General features: G+C 46.1%; 1 protein-coding gene across 1 annotated transcript in view; it reads right to left on the minus strand.

The window, feature by feature from the left end:
* Positions 1-14,489, minus strand: part of opn7b (opsin 7, group member b) — a 36,432-nt gene extending 21,943 nt beyond the window's left edge. Inside the window, exon 1 of the mRNA XM_040193995.2 lies at positions 14,307-14,489. The gene's annotated coding sequence lies outside the window, so the exon portion shown is untranslated. The remainder of the gene's footprint in view (positions 1-14,306) is intronic.
* Between the last annotated feature and the right edge of the window lie 3,658 nt (positions 14,490-18,147).

An 18,147-nucleotide genomic window follows, 5' to 3' on the forward strand; every position in this document is an offset into this window, starting at 1 on the left:
CATCCCTTCTGCTTCACAACGCCTCTTTCCTCTTGTTTTTATTCTCCGTTTGTGTGCGTGTTGTTGTTTACCAAATGCTCTGTACGCATTACAGACCAGTCTGCAATAATGTTGGTGCCTCCATCTCGCACAAACAAATTGAACAAAAACAATTGCGGTGATTCACCCCCATTTTTCTCCATATAGTTCATTATGTCGTCTCTATTTATATTTTGACACCATAATATGTCACCTCCTGAAAGGGGATCAGTCACTGAATGAAACATCAGTTACGTACATGAATAAAACCACACAAAACTCAACAAGATTGAGAATGCACAGCGCGTGAGTTCCCACATGCAAACATGCAAACAGGCAAACACGCTGACGCTAGAACATATTGAGGCATCGAGTTTACCCTCTTTGTTGAGCTCATTACACATTCCGGAGGAGTCTAATGGGGATGCCGTTATTTTATGCGGGTATTTAGTCATTTAGCCAAACTGTTGTTTTGTTGTCGTTTCTTTCTTAGGTCTTAATGACCGAATGTCGTACCAATCCATTAAATAATAGTGAAGAAAAGTCACTGTGAACAACAGATGTTAAGCTCATGAACACACAAGAGGAAAAGCCTGAGGATTGCAAAGATGTCAGTACGGTCTATCCTCTGGGGACCATGACAATCCCTCTGGGAGTTGTGTTATTTAACTTTAGTATGAGATTTGTAGAGCTATTCTCTATTAAAGCTATTTATTTATCTATTATTCTCATTTCTTAATGCAGAATTCCACAGTGCACTTTGTTTTTTTGTAATCTGTATATCATGTATAATTAAAATAGCAGTTTTAGAAGTTATTTAGTAGTCAAGAATATAAGGAGGGACTTACTAATTTAAATAGGCTTCGATAGGACTCTGGCAGACCCCCTTTTAGATGGCAGTTAATCTGCACTCGGATTACGTCTTTAAACTCGCATGGGTGGAAAAACTTTCCCAAACGGCCACATTGCAGCTCTGAACTTTGTGGACGTGAAAGCTGGTGACGGTGATCCAGGAACACGAGGCCTCTGAGTCGAGCTACGGAACTTCACCTTCTTCACTTCACAATCTCAAAGATTGCAGTGGTTGTATAATGTCCTTCATTCCTTCTGTGTGACGTTTGCAGCCTCCTCGTAGTTCAGTCATACCACTAAAACATGGTGAGTAGTGCATTTAATGGCCGTGAGTATTGAAGGTTATGAATCAAGCTTTAACCGATTGTCGCTGTCCACTGACCGGCGGTGCTGAATGAAGCCCGAGGTTACATTTCGTGTAGATTGTATGTATTTCGATAACTCTGCAAGGCTTCAGCAACAAACCCAACAAAGAAAAGAACAAGAGCGGCGCAGCGAGAAGAAGTCAGCGTGTTTTCACTGTGTGCGTGCGTTTGTTGGTGATGGAGGGGGGGGGGCGCTCATGGAGATGAGTCAAGGTTCTCCAGGCAGCACAAACAAAAAGCTGATTCCTGCTTTTGCTGCACTTCTGTCGACCCCTTGAAGACTTTGAAAGGTCATCTGTTTAAAAGCGGCCTCCGGTCATCAGCGATGAAAAGCCGCTATTCATTCCTCCGACCTCATCTGAGTTTCTTCTTCTGCACAACAAACCAACGCGCTTTTGAGGAATACCACATGAGCTGCCCGTAGAAATTAAGTAAGAAATGGTCTCTAAAGTTCACATGAAATGATCCTTCTCCGTCTTTTAACTTTAAATAAGAACATCACAGACAGTTTGAGAAACCTCTGATATGACAACTTACGTTGGAGGCGCTATGAAGTGAAGAAGTGCTCAGTGTGTCCGTGTGAAGAATTACAACACATCTGAGCTTTACACGTCGGTGAAGACTGGGCTCTGTGCTCATCCATCACGGCGAGTCTCGTCTGGGCTCGCCTACGCGCCGCTGGTGCCTCGCTCGGCCGTTCTGAGATTCACGGTTCGGAACCTCGTGTGTCATTGTGGGACGAGAGCGGCTCTCGTGGCGACGCGTTATCCGGAGCAGCGGAACGGAGTGCGTCAACGGACAAAGACGGAGCAAAACAAAACCTCCAAAATATACCAGAGGGGTGTGATTCTAACTATGAGTGATGGTCAGGTTAACCGCGGCGTGCGTGCGTGTGCGTGTGTGTGCGTGTGTGTGTGTGTGTGTCACCTGCTGCCAGCACGCACAACTGATTATGTCAGATTCTCTCGCGGTCACCATCACTTTTCATGACGCTGGAGGAATCAAACGGGATAAAGCCTGGAGACGAGTTCTGACGGCTCCGGAGAAACACACAGACGTGAGCTGCCCCCCCCCCTCCTTCATGAATACATTGCGTCGCCACGGGAAGATTCAATCAGCTGTGGCTAATCGTCGATAAGGCCTAAACCTTGAGGTGCAGCTGGTCTCTGTTGACGAGCAGGAGAAACAAAGACGTGTTGTTGCAGTAACACGGCAGCCATTCTTCTCCACATCGTTTATAACCCACCAGTTAAACTGATTCATATCAAGATTTTACAGTAATGTGATTAACTTAATCTGTATTATTTTGCATCACAGTCGCCTGTTGTATTAGATGTTAATAGACCACTGAAGAGTGTTTAACAGTTATTTTACTTGCGTGTTGAAAAGTGAACATAATCAGAGACTCAAAGGTTCGGTTTTTAAGTGGATTCCACACAGAAGTTTCATTTTTTTATCAAACCACAATGCCGCTGACCTTCAGGCCATCAAGGTCCCGCTGCACCAAACGCCACGTTTTACTTCACGTCTCTAACACAAAAAAACTCACAACGCAAAAAATTGTGAGAGGACTTTTGCGTTGGAGCGAGCTGTCAGTCACCACAAAGGAGACGAGTCCCCGGAGGCCGGATCAGAGGACCATTACTCACTCCCCGCCGAGGCCACCGGCCCATTCAATCACGCGCTCCCCTCAAGGCCCTCTGGTAATCGCTCCCTCCCGTTGGTCAAGGTCTCACCTACAAAGATGCTACGAGGATGGCCTCCATGCAGTCGTACCGGTAAAGTAAAAACTCTTCAGACAGAAAGCATGAAGCCATTTTCAAACTGCAAGAAAAAGTGAACATTTACATTTGGGTTGTGATATTTCCGGAGCCGGGTCTCGCTCCTGAGTTTCTGAGGGGGAGCGCGGGAGGGTTTAAGGATCAGGTGGTATTGAGGAATTAGAGCTGCACGTAGGCGTCATGGACAAAGTGTACAGTTAAAGCGTGACTTCTTAAAATGTTACGGTAAAAACCAACTGATCTCATGGATGCTACAAACAAAGAGAACAAAGAGCTGTTGGTTTCCGTTGGTCTAGAAAGGAAAGAAAATCTTCAGTGAAGCAATAAGGTACTTGGGACAGTTATTTATCGCTTTATTGTCAATTTTGTTACGGTTCAAGGGTGTTGTTACAAACCCTTGAACTGTAACATTATTGCCGATAACGTATTGCCTCGAGCACCGTATTGTTACCAGCCTCATTATACAGTAAGTGAATAGCTGCCTTTACGCACAAAACAGTGAGCCACCGAACGTTGTGTATCGCATTTCAAACAAAGAGCAACGTCACGTTCGTTGGCACCAAAGCGTTACTGATGATTAGCTACGAGATCAACATTCATTTGGGCCTGAATACATCCGAGGTCGCACGCCTTCCCTTCGGCTAAAAGGTGCCCTGATTCCATTAGGAATTCAAGGCGTTTGCGATCTTTTTTTTGCGGACGGTCGCGCAAAATCTAACTAATCTAAATGCAATTTTGAGTCTGCACTGATGGAATGTCAGTAATACTTCATGGCTCAATACAGAGCACTCTGTGACTCACTCCCAACCAATAGGGAGGCTTGATTTCATCTACCCGTATTATAATCTAACATAAGCTCTAGTATTTAAGATGTTAACAATGTAGTAAACGGTTCATTGCTTCTCCATTGGACTCGTCGTTGGAGAGTCAGTGGGATGAAGCAGTGAATCCTTCCTCTTTGTCCCGGGGGTTTCATTTTCCCAGCATTGATATTCCACTGTGGGTGTGGAGTGAAATAAAATGGGACATCCGTGTCCTTCCTGGCTCCTTAGTGCCTCCTTCCTGCCTCCTTCTCGCTCTGAATAATCGGAGTCTAACGTTGGTTGTTCCCCCGTGTGCAGCCACAGCGGTGAAGGACCTACAGTGGGATTCCGTCTCCACCTGGACGCGCCACAGTGCCGGGAAGCAGAGAAAACAAGCGACCCCTAAAAAAAAAGCCTTTCGGGAGAGATTCCATAACCGCAAAAAACTCGCTCATAAAGCTCCGACCGCTAATTTAATCCACATGCAACCGAGGTGAAGGTCGTGATACTCTAGAGAGGTTCATCCTCTCCTCCAGCAGCGGCGTGACTGAGTGAGTGAATGAAAGAGTGAGTGCATGAGTGAGAGAGTGATTGAGAGAGTGAGAGAGTGAGTCAGTAATTTAGCGAGTGAGTGGGTGAGTGATATCTAATCCACTAGACTTTGCTTTCCCCCTCGTGTCAGCGTGTTTCTCTCCTCCTGGGGGGCCGTGGCTTCCTCCCGCACTCGGCTCGGGTTAATTGATGACTCTAAATAGCCCGTGGGTTTGCCCCCCCCTCCCTCCTATTAGAACAACTCAAAGCGTTTGTCCTCCTCTTCACAATGCGAGTGAGGACGCTCTCAAGCCCACTCGTCCCCCACTGGACTCTGAGAACATCTGTTCTCATCTGTTGAAGATTGAAACTGTCGCTTTTTCTTATTTTTCTCATCTGTTGTGTGACACCGACTGCCATGGAGGCTCTTCACTGGGGGCAATCCCCTAAAGGTCTGTGTGAAGTGCCCCTTTAATCAAGCCGCTCTCGTTCATCTCCTTCATCTAATGAAGGGATGAGGGACACTTTCAGCTGCTCCCTCCACCCACTTTCTCTTCTTGTCTCGATGTCTTTAAGTCCATTCATTGTTACTCTGATGAGGAAATACATGGTTTGCTTCATGGCCGTTAAAAGAAATGTACTCAAACGTCAGCCTGGTGGTGACGCTAGAGGTTAGAAAGGTTCCTCCCCTTGGGGACGATCAATGTCTCTTAAGAACGGAAACGAAAGGGCCCTGCACATCCGCTGGGGGAGGCCTCCGGCCCCCGATACCCCCCCCCAAATATTAACACGTGGAGTCTGGAGGTAGCGAGGCTGCGTAAACACTCACCGCCCCTCATGAAATTGTGTTTATTTGAACGTGGCCTCTTCTGCTTCAGCACTTTGAACCAACATCGACAGGTTGGTGGAACCTTTTACAGTTATGATATTTGCCGCATGTTCCTGAACGATGCGACGCCCCTTCAAACCCTTCTTTTCCAAAGTCCTTATTTTGATGATCTCTCTCATGGAGTAACGAGAGGGGAGGAGGAGATGAGGGGAGGCGATGAGGGGAGGAGACGGCGAGGGATGTGGCCTTTCCCGCCGCCTTCACACCCGAATCCACGGAGATGTTGGAATCAGTCCTTTGGTGGTTAGTCACAGAGCTTGTGTACACTGATTATGTGTGTTACATCGTTCCACTGAAGGTGGTCTTCTGCGATGTTGGACGCAGAAGCAAAACGCACAGCGAAGGGACCACTTTGTTGCCATGGAAACGTCTTGAGAGTAAATCCGTCCCCCGTAATTACTGCAAATTGATTTTCGACGTGCCGTCGATTTACTTTAATGCCGGCGAAGCATCTGCTGCCCTGCTGACAGGGAAGTGTGACTTAAGTTGTATTTCTATGATATACCGTGAATAGCATTTTACACAGAAAACCTTTAGGAGGTTTAGCTGAGAGAGAAACTCAGAGAGAAAACAACAAGTGCAAAAACACAACAAAGTTCAAGAGAATTTACCAAGAGACGAGTCCTCTCTGCTGTGTGATGAGTGCATTTATTGGTGTGTTGTTTGTGTGAGTGTTGCTCTTACAGCCTCATATATACAGTATATATATACACTCACCTAAAGGATTATTAGGAACACCATACTAATACTGTGTTTGACCCCCTTTCGCCTTTAGAACTGCCTTAATTCTACGTGGCATTGATTCTACAAGGTGCTGAACGCATTCTTTAGAAATGTTGGCCCATATTGATAGGATAGCATCTTGCAGTTCATAGAGATTTGTGGGATTCACATCCAGGGATGTGGTGGAACAAGAGCTTCAGGCTCTTGTTCCACCACATCCCAAAGATGCTCTATTGGGTTGAGATCTGGTGACTGTGGGGGCCATGTTAGTACAGTGAACTCATTGTCATGTTCAAGAAACTAATTTGAAATGATTCGAGCTTTGTGACACGGTGCATTATCCTGCTGGAAGCAGCCATCAGAGGATGGGTACATGGTGCCATAAAGGGATGGACATGGTCAGAAACAATGCTCAGGTAGTGCCGTGGCATTTAAACGATGCCCAATTGGCACTAAGGGGCCTAAAGTGTGCCAAGAAAACATCCCCCACACCATTACACCACCACCAGAAGCCTGCGCAGCGGTAGCAAGGCATGATGGATCCATGTTCTCATTCTGTTTATGCCAAATTCTGAATGTCTCAACAGAAATCAAGACTCATCAGACCAGGCAACATTTTTCCAGTCTTCAACTGTCCAATTTTGGTGAGTTCTTGCAAATTGTAGCCTCTTTTTCCTCTTTGTAGCGGAGATGAGTGGTACCCGGTGGGGTTTTCTGCTGTTGTAGCCCATCCGCCTCAAGGTTGTGCGTGTTGTGGCTTCACAAATGCTTTGCTGCGCACCTCGGTTATAACGAGTGGTTATTTCAGTCAAAGTTGCTCTTCTATCAGCTCGAATCAGTCGGCCCATTCTCCTCTGACCTCTAGCATCAACAAGGCATTTTCGCCCACAGGACTGCCGCATACTGGATGTTTTTCCCTTTTCACACCATTCTTTGTAAAACCTGGAAATGGTTGTGCGTGAAAATCCCAGTAACTGAGCAGATTGTGCCACGCTCAAAATTGCTTAAATCACCTTTCTTTCCCATTCTGACATTCAGTTTGGAGTTCAGGAGATTGTCTTGACCAGGACCACACCACTAAATGCATTGAAGCAACTGCCATGAATCATCGGTTATCATATATATATATATATATATATATATATATATATATATATATATTGACGGGATCTCCGATCCCCCCGAGTCGGTTGATGAGAAGGATCCAGCACGTTGATCAATTAAAGTCAAAAGTTAACATTTATTTAGAAGAGAAAAAGATTACATGAGCAATTCTCCGCAGATATCTGGCTCTAACGATTGCTTGCAAGCAGGAGGTCCAACACATCAGCACGTATTCCAGCGTTCTGTGTAATGGCGTCGCCGAGCAGTAAAAACGCTGAGTTTTTATACACTTGAAGACCGTCCTTAATGCCAGTTACGGGAAGCCACACATCAAGTTGAGATAAGAACTCAGGTGAAGCTGAGGGTGAAGCTGAACACCCAATGCTCCTCTGATCGAGGGTCTGTGAGAGCAAGTTAACCACCTTCCCCAAACACAGCTGCAAACCCTAAATCTTTCTATCTCTCCAGCTCCGGTTCAACCACTGAGACCTGGCTTTTAGCACAAGACAATTGTTTACAGAATGTTTTTACCACTACATGCATCTCACAATTCCCCCTTTTGATCTCTTCAGAGATCACCCCAATCTCTGGAGGACGTCTGCTGGATCAGCCTCCTCATCTGAATTCTCACCTCCTTTCCAGGCCAACAACGGCATCATGGAGTTTTGATCGTCCCTAGACTGAACCGCCGAGGTGATAATACGGATGCAGAGTGCCCTGGCACATGGAATACAACAACATCCGCAAGTGACGAGTGTGGCTGGGAAGGTTGCTAGAGACAGCAGAATCGACCTGATGAGAGATTTCCATTTCCCGAACATCCTAGTCATCCACTCCTCCATGGGGTTGCTTACCCCCGAGTGCTCATGCATTTCTGCTGAAAGGGTTTTTAGTTCACTTAAGGCGCGGCACAAAGTCCCATCCGGAGCTGTGTTATTGGGAATGAACGTGCAGCATACTTCCCCGAACACGGCGCAAACCCTAAATCTTTCCCTTTCCCTAAATCTCTCCATCTCAGGGTCAACCACTGAGACCTGGCTTTTAGCACAAGACAACTGTTTACAGAATGGTTTTACCACTACATGCATCTCACAATATATATATATATATATATGCATGTCATCCACATATAAATATATATGTACAAGGTCAAAGTAGTTCAGTCCATCGGCTCACTCACATTGCTACGCACACAATCAGCCCGCTGTAACTCACACACAGACACACAAAAATGACCCGCAGAGTCATTTAGAAAGCAGCTGCTCGGCGGTTGGAATCCCACTTTTATTTTTAAACCGGCTTGTGGGACATACTGAGCCAAATGAGGACACAACAGAGCATCTGGAGGACTGTTTGTATCGATCGCTTGTAGATTATTTGAAAACATTATTTCATGTAAATTCATCAGAACCGTGACGTCAATTGTGTAACGCCGCTGGAGAAGTCACAGAAAAACCCGTCAGAACATGGAATAGCATGTAGGAGGTTAATTCATGACTCAAAGGAAAGGAATGCATTTCTGTGTTGGTGGATTCTTGTTTTGGGGTTATGGTTAAATATGTATATAGCTGAGAGAAGAAACCTTAAAGTGTTTCCGATGGAGCTCCCTGGGTAAGCTGTTCAAAGACGGGATCAAACTTGCCAACTGCACATTTTCCCATTCAGCTCGATCTCTCTAAGCGTTCCACTTTTAATCATTTAGTAATCAGCCCTTGATTAAATTAGCAAACTCACCCTCTCAGACTTCTCACTGCATCGGCAGCACCGAGTTCAGCGCAGTTTCAACAAGCTCTATATCAGAAAATGTCAGAAAAGATGTTCGTCTCAGTGAGGTCGTCTGAAAAGTGAAATCCTCCACACAAAGTCATAATCTCGGATGTCACCAAAGTCTTATGGAAATGTACACAATGAAGTCATCGCATAAAAAGAATCTGTCTCATGTTTTGATGCCTCTTCCAACGTCATGTTTCAGTAAACATCCACATCTTTCACAAGTCATTTCTTCCACAAAATTGTCTTGATTGGTGAATTGATTTCTTTCGTCGCGGTAAAATTGGTAAAAAATTCAGTTCAGGTGAATCCCAGAAGTGGATGTTTGTGCCAGAAACTCGCTCAAGGCGGTCGTGAGATGTTGAGATGATGAGAATGAAGTTGCCGACCGCCAGGTTCCGTCCAAAACACCGTAAGAAGTGTGTCCCGCATCCTCTGCGTCTCGTTTTGGGCCGCCAGCGGATACTTCAAGCAAACTGAAGAGAACTGAGTTCCGTTCTTTTGGGGTTGGCGACATCAAGAGCTTGTTATTCGTCACCAGTAACACAAGGTCCACTGTCTGCAAATGCTCGTGTTACAGTTATTTGTGTGAGTCTTGTGAGGCACAAGGTCAAAGAACTAGGTTGTTTCAAACAAGCAAGAATTGGAATCATCTTGTCCACAAAGTGCTGAATTACAGAGGAAAAAACGCTCCGACCCTCCTGTAGTTGGTGAATGTTGTGTCACAAACTGGTTTTCCATCGGAGCGATACGTGCATTGTCGAGTGCCGTGTGTCGCACACCAAAGGGAAGCGATTGGGGGGGGGGGGTTCGGTTGTTGGAAGAGAGAGGCAGAAGGAACACATGAGACGGCCCGGGTGAACTAGATCAGCTAACGTCGGATGTCAGCCGATGGGGGAAGGAACAGCTCCGACGGGAAGGAGCGATGTCGCACACGTGATCTTCAGCATAACCAAACCGCACAACAACACAAGCAGAAACAGTGTCAGTCTCACAGCACGCAATTCAATCCTTCAATAATCAGCCGTTAGGCGTTTAGGTCCATTACAAGGTTAACACACAAACCATTTTTACATACTTTTTTAGTGTGTATCTGTAGCCTTTTTTAAACAGTAATTAATCAAAAAGATTAAAAAAAAAAAAAAGAATCAGATAAAAACATCTTAACAAATGTGCCCTTAAGCTTTTCTGTGCTCTATAAAAAATAAATAAATTCTAAAAACAGAGAGAGTAGAGAGCAGATCCCCGGGACGTGTGCAACAACCACGGCTGTGTCGGTGAATCATCGGTTAACCTCCCCGTCTAGACGCCGATGGACTCTAAATCCTCGTAAAACACGTCTTGTTCAATCTCAACAGCAGCTAATCGGTAAGTAAATCACACATTATTTATATGATGCACTGTGAGTGACTGTGGCTCGGTGGCAGAGCGGAGTGGCCCTTCTATCTTCTCCCAGCGGTTCCATCACCGTGTCCAGGTCCGCCTGTCCTCAGCTAAGTCACTCAACCCGAGTGGCTCCCGCGGGTCGTCCCTGCGCTGCATAAATGGGTATAAATGATTGGATGTCCCCGTTGGGCCATCGGGGTATGAACGGGCGTAAGTGGTTAAATGATGATTTGAGAGGTTGGAGGAGCAGAAGAGCGCGACACAAGCACAGTCCATCTAGCGTGACGGGATGGCGGTCGGCTATAGCAACGTGCAGGCTGCCCCCCCCAGCCTGGCTGGTTGCCGTGAGTTGCCGTGTAAAACTGAGATTTACAGGTACTTCCAGAAAGTTTGGGTCATTGCAACCAACGAAAAAATGCTGAATTTTAAAATAGCTTCCAGAAAGGAAGGTTAACGCTCGCCGTCTTACTCCCACACACACCGATAATGAGGGAGGAAAGCGCTATGATAACTGGTGCTTCGGCCTGAAGATGTTCACGCAACAGCCGAGCACTGATTGAGCTTGAAAGGCTCAAATTGCCCTTTAACACTCGATGGGACCTACAGCAGCAACGGCAGCGTCCAGTGTGCACCTCCACCCCGAGGCGTTAATCCAGACAATGCATCTTAATTCTAATTCATTAAAGAAGAAGACAGATCTGTCCGTTGTCCGAAGGAAAAGAGACCAATGGAAGCCACTGGATGTAATCAGAACAGACCACAAATCCACAGGTTCAGATTCACCCATCATCACCTCCTGCAAGAAAACCAGCTTTCAGATTTTAATTTTGGGAGTTTTCAAACGTGTCCTCCATATTTGACATGTAATCAAAAGATGGATGTAACTGCAACACGTGCCTTGTTGTGTGGTTGTGTAGTTTGATAGATAAGGCTGTCTTTAGAGATCTTCATTAGCGGCATTATGTTAAAGCGCACATTTTTAATCACATTTTCTATTGTTCCAAGTATTTGGTAACATGCACCGTAGCTGAAGGCAGACTCTCACAAAGATCGCTCTCCCTCCGTGAAGAGGTAATTACCGAAAAAAACCCATTGCCTCTCAACAGAGCGGCTCCTCCCAGCTAACGGCGCTAACGGCGCTAACATCGAGTTAGTCCATCATTAGGGCGAGTTATTCAGAACCAGACCAACTTCATAGGGAATGGTTTGTGTTGTAAGTCGCTGGAATGTGTGCGTGTGTGTGTGTGTGTGTGTGTGTGTGTGTGTGTGTGTGAGACCATCAAGGAGGCGTGTAGACATGCGCATGTGACTGTTTTCTGACTGGAATCGTTCCATTTTTCACAACTCCACAGGTCATTAGGAACTTATAAAATCCCATAATATTTTAAGCCCTTTTCATGACAACTGACATCGACCAGGAGCCGAGGAGGGAGGAGCAAGAACACACACACACTCACACACACACACACACACACTCACACAGTCAGTGGGCAGTCTTCTTGTAAATCAACACCCCCCCAAAGTCAAAGCTCGGGAGGTGTCCTCAATGTCTCATTGCTCCGCAAATGTGATTAATCGTGGATTCACCCGCACTGCCAAAGCGCAGATGGACGTCCTGACCCCCCCCCACACACACCCAGGAGAAGACCTCCGCTCTGCGGCCCGGGGGGGGGGTAACTGGTCACATCACTCAGCACGGAGCCATCGTGCGGCAAATAAGGTCGACACACGTTTTGTCACACCTGTGCAAAAGACACACAGGCTACGTATTGAATCCAATTATTGCCGTTATAGATGAATCATTTGCTCCATTAAATGTAATATTAATTAACCTGTTACTTTTTAGTAATTTAGTCTACTTACTACCATAAAATAGAGAAAATTACCTAAATCTAAAAATAATGCCCTAAAAAAAGTTGTGTTCCGTTCATCACCAACACATTAGAGAATCCACAGAATTATTTGCGTTTTTGTTTCGTGCAGACCGACTACTTGTTTCTGTGTCTTGTTCATATCGCTTGTTTTGTCAGAGCAGCGATTTAAAACCAACAATCCCAACGTCAGAGAGGCTGGAAACCAGCAAATGGTTTGTGAGTTCTTGTATAATTCAGTTTGTGCAGTAGAAATATCGGCTTCAAACCCGCTGAGATCTGAAACATCACTCAACTCAGCGAGGTGTCGCGTGCTGCTTTCTGTGCTGCAAACAAACACTGGAATGCAACGCACAACAAAAATCATCTTGCGCACACCGGACGCACAGCGGACGCACACCGGACGCACACCGGACGCACACCTCACCACGGGCTTCTTTTGTGGATCAGGACCTAATAGTCAGGCATGCGGGGCACCGGGACAAATCACAGATGTCTTATGTAACGCCGGCACGCCTGCCGTCTCTTTCCTGATATTGGATTTGTGATTATTACTCGAGGGCCGGAGGAGAGCGCCGGCAGCGGAGGACTGTCGGGACGTCACGTGGCCTCGTGCGACGTGGAGAGACTCCGCGCTGCCGCAACTCGTTGTGTTAAACAACCAGTACCTTGCACGAGGCTTTACTTCTGATCAGGCCAAATTAAATTAGAGAACTAATGTCCTCGAAGGCGCCGTCATGTGACTTTGAGCACCAGGAGCCACGCGGCTCAGTTTCAGCAAAGGAGAATTCAGTTGGTGGATCAAATTGTCATTTCTCCAGTTAAGGCAGAAATTGAGTTGGCTAATCAATGAGAGTTTAAATTATTATCTTCTAATGTAATTACTGCACAATAAATACCAATGTATTGAGAGAAAGTCCCTGAACTTCTCAGAGAGACGCTTCACTCAGCGTGGTTACATGGATTCAAATAACTGGCTCAGTCGGACTGAAATCCAATGATCCGTTTCATGTAAACACCTTTTGTCCGACTACGATCCGACTAACACGCCTGGATAACTCCATCCGATCCGGTTGGTAGTTCGACTATCGCGGCATGTGACGGTGAATCGGATGAGGAACTGGACTTTGCGTCTTTGCGGATGCTCGAGATCCCGACGGCGTCTTCTCTCCGTTATCAAATCAGCCGATAGCGTCATTCGCATTCGCTGTGCTCCTGTTAGCATCACGCACAGACAGTAGAGGGACGTAGCTTCACCTCGCTCTCCGCTCGCCATCTTTCTCCTAATGTTGATGTTGTTGTTGTTGTTGTTGTTGTTGTTGGTAGTGGTAAAGAGGTCAAGCGGAAATGGCTGCATCACAACTAGTTGTAATGAAAACAGCGCCACCTATCGTATCGGATATGACGATATGCTTTCGGCCAATGATTCGATTCATTCACTGCCGTGTATATTGGGATAATAGCACCTCCCCCCGAAAGAGAGCATAGTCCCACTAAGCAAAGATTCCATTTATACCATCATGCAAACACTCTCATTGTGTTGCTTCATAGCTTAGTGATGAACTACGTCGACGGCCATCAGGAGGCTCTCTGCTGGTGTGATGTAATTATCATTGATAGTAAGAAGTGCATCCAGGGAGAAGAGACATCGCCGTGATGCAGAGGAGCCTTTGGATTGTTACACGCTCAAAAGAAAGTCAATGTCCCGAGATGCATTTCCTCATCATTAACGGCCTCAGCCCCCCCACATGTCCTCCTAGTGAGTCCCAGCCGGCAGACTCACACTTGACACCTACGTATCAGGGGGGGGGGGGGGGGGGGCGCTACGTCGGGGGCCCACACAGTAAACACCACTCACAGTGAAGTTCACTCCGTCGACATCTCCGGGTTGACCTTCCCCACGTGGCGCTTCATAGAGGCCGAAGCTCGCAGGCTTTCACCGACTCATCGCCGCGGTCTGGTCCAGTCACATGACGCCGGTCCAGTCACATGACGCCGGTCAGGCACGGACAGACGTCTAATTCTATCCGACTGGATGTTTGCACACAGAAAGCAGGTCGGACCACATTCACCAAACAGTGGAACGAGAGCCGGGACAACGCCATCTAATCATCTACTCAGCCTCAGACATCGTTTGATGAGTTGATCCATAAATAACGACTGGCCGGACCGTCCAGGAGGTCGCACAGCGTGCAGGGAAAAAGGACCCCTACCTTAATGAAGGGTACGCCAGAGCGGGCTGGGGCTCATCGGGGTCCGGTCCAGAGAGGTCCAACGGCAACCTGGGAGAGGGGGTGGGGGGCGGGGGAATGGGGGGGGGGGGGAGGCAACACTGGTGTGCGCCGTATACGCAATGAAGCGCTCCCTCTCACACGCACAGCCAGGACAGCTGTGTGAGGGGAGATCGGAGAGAGGCGACGGATAGAGGCAGACTGCTCCCCCTCTCCCTCCCTCTCTCCCTCCCCTCTCCCTCCCCTCTCTCTCTCTCTCTCTCTCTAAACCTCTGTTGCTCTGCTCCCTCCCATTCTCCACACTGCATCTCTGTATCTGACACAAGCACACACACAAACGGACACACTTCTGTCAGTCTCCCCCGCAGCATGCTCTAAATTGTAGATCCCTGCATGCAGAATAGCTTTCAAAGGAGATATATATCTTTTTTCTTCTCAAATTGCCTGTTTAAGAAGCTAGAGTGCTTTTATTCTCGCATAATACACTCTTTTAACAGTGTTTGCACTCGCTGCATAATCCTGAATGGACACTTGCATTAAATTTCAATGCCCAGTGTGCACGCTTTACAGGGAAAGGGGAGAGGAAGGAGTGAAGAGGGGAAAGACCTCGAGCGGAAAGATAACGGCAAAGAGGCAAAGGGAAAAGGACATGATACAAATGTGAGGGTTCTGCAGGGTGGGGCGTTGAGACTGGGACACAGGTCTGGCTTTGAAGTGCAAATGAAAGCAAAATGTCATGGTTAATCTCTGCAAAGCGAGCACGGGTTTCTTCTCTTTGTGCGCGTGGCACCAGCGGGCGCCCAACGTCGCTCTCCAGTCCGTTCAGAATTCCACAGCGCTCTGCAGGATCGGCCAGCAGCATTGCTCATAAAGGAAATTAAAACCAAAGGCTTCAAATCATCATTCGCCGCGGGGTTGCACACGGAGGAAATCGATGGAGCCTGAAACAACGCAGTTAATTTATGCTGTATAATGCCCGGGGTAGCACCAGCACATCCATTGTACATATTTGTATGTTGAGAAATGTCTTCATTTAGCGGCGCGAGTGGAATAATTGAGAAAAGAGATGGAGAAAAAAAAGCGGGAGAAAGCAGCAACCAATCAGCATTCACACAACCGTCGATGATTACATTGTGATGGCTTCAATATCTTTAAATGTTGAATGTTTAAACAGGAAACGTGACGGATTCTGATTTCCTTTGTGATTCAGAAGGACTTCTGACATCGTCGTGTGAAGGTCAACTTCTCCTCCCCCCCCGGTGTCTGCTGTTCCGTTGTGTCCAGCATGACCATTAAAATCATTCAGATTGAAGTGATCATTTTTGTAAGCAGCATGTGAAGACCCGCTCGCACTCACAGAGACGCACACGCTCGCACACTTGCGTGTATTGAGTCTCCTCAACGCGCCTCGGGTACTGAGCATTAATCACGAGTTGCAAGCTCATCAGGAGTTCACACCGTGACATCATGGGAAGGTTTCCTCGTGCAGGAGAACAGTGACACAGTTATTGTTCGTCTGCTTCCTACGTGTATAGTTACATTCTGCGTGAATAAAAAAAGACATCTTGTTGAGACCAATCTGCAGAAGTGGGTTTTATGCAGTGATTTCAAAGAGATTACGGATTCTACATCATCTCCTTTGACCTCGAGTCGCCCTCATTGGGGAGTCTCGGCTTTGGACGGACGAGAAGGACGCCGACAGTTTGAAGCCTAAATCGGACTCAAGCAGAACGACTGGATTTCTGTACTTGGCGATCCCGGATAAAAGACCAGAGGCTCTTTCAATGGGACCGTTCAGCATCTGGACGACTGAACAAAAGCAATATCTGGCTGAGCAGATTTCCAATTGAGCAGTAAAACTGTCCAAAGCCACAGCTGGAAGGCTTCTTGGGGCATTTGAGCTCAACTATGGTGTAAGAAAGACACAGGGACGTTAGATTATTTGCAAGCGCAAATAGGAGCATGTATAAAGAAAACTGAACTGGACCTAAAATGGACAAAGTAATGAGTCCCACTTTGTCTCGTCTGTCCACTGTTGGGTAGCAGTGCATCATAATCTGTAAAGTCATCGCAGGTTAGAACCACGTATTTAAACTTTCACAATACCAGCCTTGTTTCTGGGGAAGAACATTTTCCAGCCAATCTGATTATCGGAGGCGGCTGGTGGTTTTTTCTTTTGGTAGAGTCAGTAAACATCCCAGTATGATTCAAATGCAAAAGAAAACGGTATCAAACACGCATTATTACTTTGCAGGTAAATATTTAACATTTATTCCAACATAATAAGGACATCTTATTCAACCAATTCAGTATATAAATCAATATATATATATATATAAAACAATATTCAGAATATGATATAACTGCCATATTGTTACTGTTATAAATATTACAATATAATATATATTTATATAAAATCTATTAGAACATGTATGTATACTTTATATTGAGATGTACCTCTGAACCGTTCAGTGTGTTGAGGAAAGACCAACTATTTTCCTTCCAACTATTTTGGATAAAATGTCCCTGTTTTCATCCACGTGCCGGTTGTGCGTCCTCACCGCGGTCCTGTGTGCGTCGCGTCCGGGTAGCGATGTGAACTTTTAACACGCCGACGTGCGTTTATCGGCGCGGTCAACCAGCCTCCACGTCCAAACACGTTAGCATGTAGCTAACCAGCTAGCTAAACATCCCGGTGTAGCACCGCTACAGAAGCGGCTTCCCTTTCACGCTGGTCCCTTGTCTGATCGTGAGGTCGGGCCGAAGAATGAAATGGAATCAGAAAAGATGATTTGATGCAAACAAATGCACCGTTACCTTCAACAAAAATAACACATTTCTGTAAAACATTGTTGGAGGCATTTGAGGAAATGTGAGCCAAATGAACCAAATATGGAACAGATGTTACATATAAAACCTTTCAATAACATTTCCAACTCTTAATATCTACTCTCAGACTGCTGTTTATTTTATTCCCACAAAAAGCGTAGGAACAGAATAAGAAGGTTTGAGAACGTTCCACTACCCTGAAGATCATTTTGTCCAGAGTGATTGTGTTAACGTCACTGTTTATTTTTTAAATTAAATGTAATGTTTGCCTTAGTTGTACAATGCAGTGAATAAAACATTAAATTTAACCAAAAATGTTGGAGGCAGACCAGTAGGGACACCCTTCCAAAATGGATTTGGGCCGTTGTCATGCGCTACGTCGCTCTTTTTCACCGCCACGGAGAATTAGTGCGTTTGTGATTCCGGCCCGTCGGCGTTTGAAGTCCACAGCTGAAGCAAAACGGCAAATTCTTGTGTCGGTGCTTTTCCTCCCAGCATCACTCAGATTCTCCCTGTTGACCATTATGTATCATTATTAAAAGCAAACCTGTTGATTTCTGCTGAGAACCAGTAATGAAGGACTCATAGGAGCTGCTTGTTGGCAGGAAACGAGAGGAGGCTCTCGTGTACACGAGTGTGACTTAATCGATCACCACAGTTGCTCAGGTGAACTTCCTCTTTCGTTGTCATGAAGATATTGATTTAAAAAGGTTGTCACGCTGATCATACTTGAGAACAGAAAATATAATTAGTATCTTAAGAAGCCTCATCAAAGGTTGTCTAAACTACTATCCATTTCTTTTCCAAGGGGACTGCGTCAATTATTTTTCCGTGTTATATGAGAAATACATTCAGCAGTGAAGTAAAACAACTTCAAAGGGAAGAAGAAGTGCCTCAGAATGACAGACATGCAGCACAAACTTTATTCCATCTTCATTTATGGACCGCAGCTGCTGGGCGTCTAAGGTGCTGCTTCCTTTTGAAGCTCCTCTAC

Source organism: Gasterosteus aculeatus, chromosome 2 (genome assembly GCF_964276395.1).
Source record: "Gasterosteus aculeatus chromosome 2, fGasAcu3.hap1.1, whole genome shotgun sequence".
Classification (NCBI taxonomy): Eukaryota; Metazoa; Chordata; class Actinopteri; order Perciformes; family Gasterosteidae; genus Gasterosteus; species Gasterosteus aculeatus.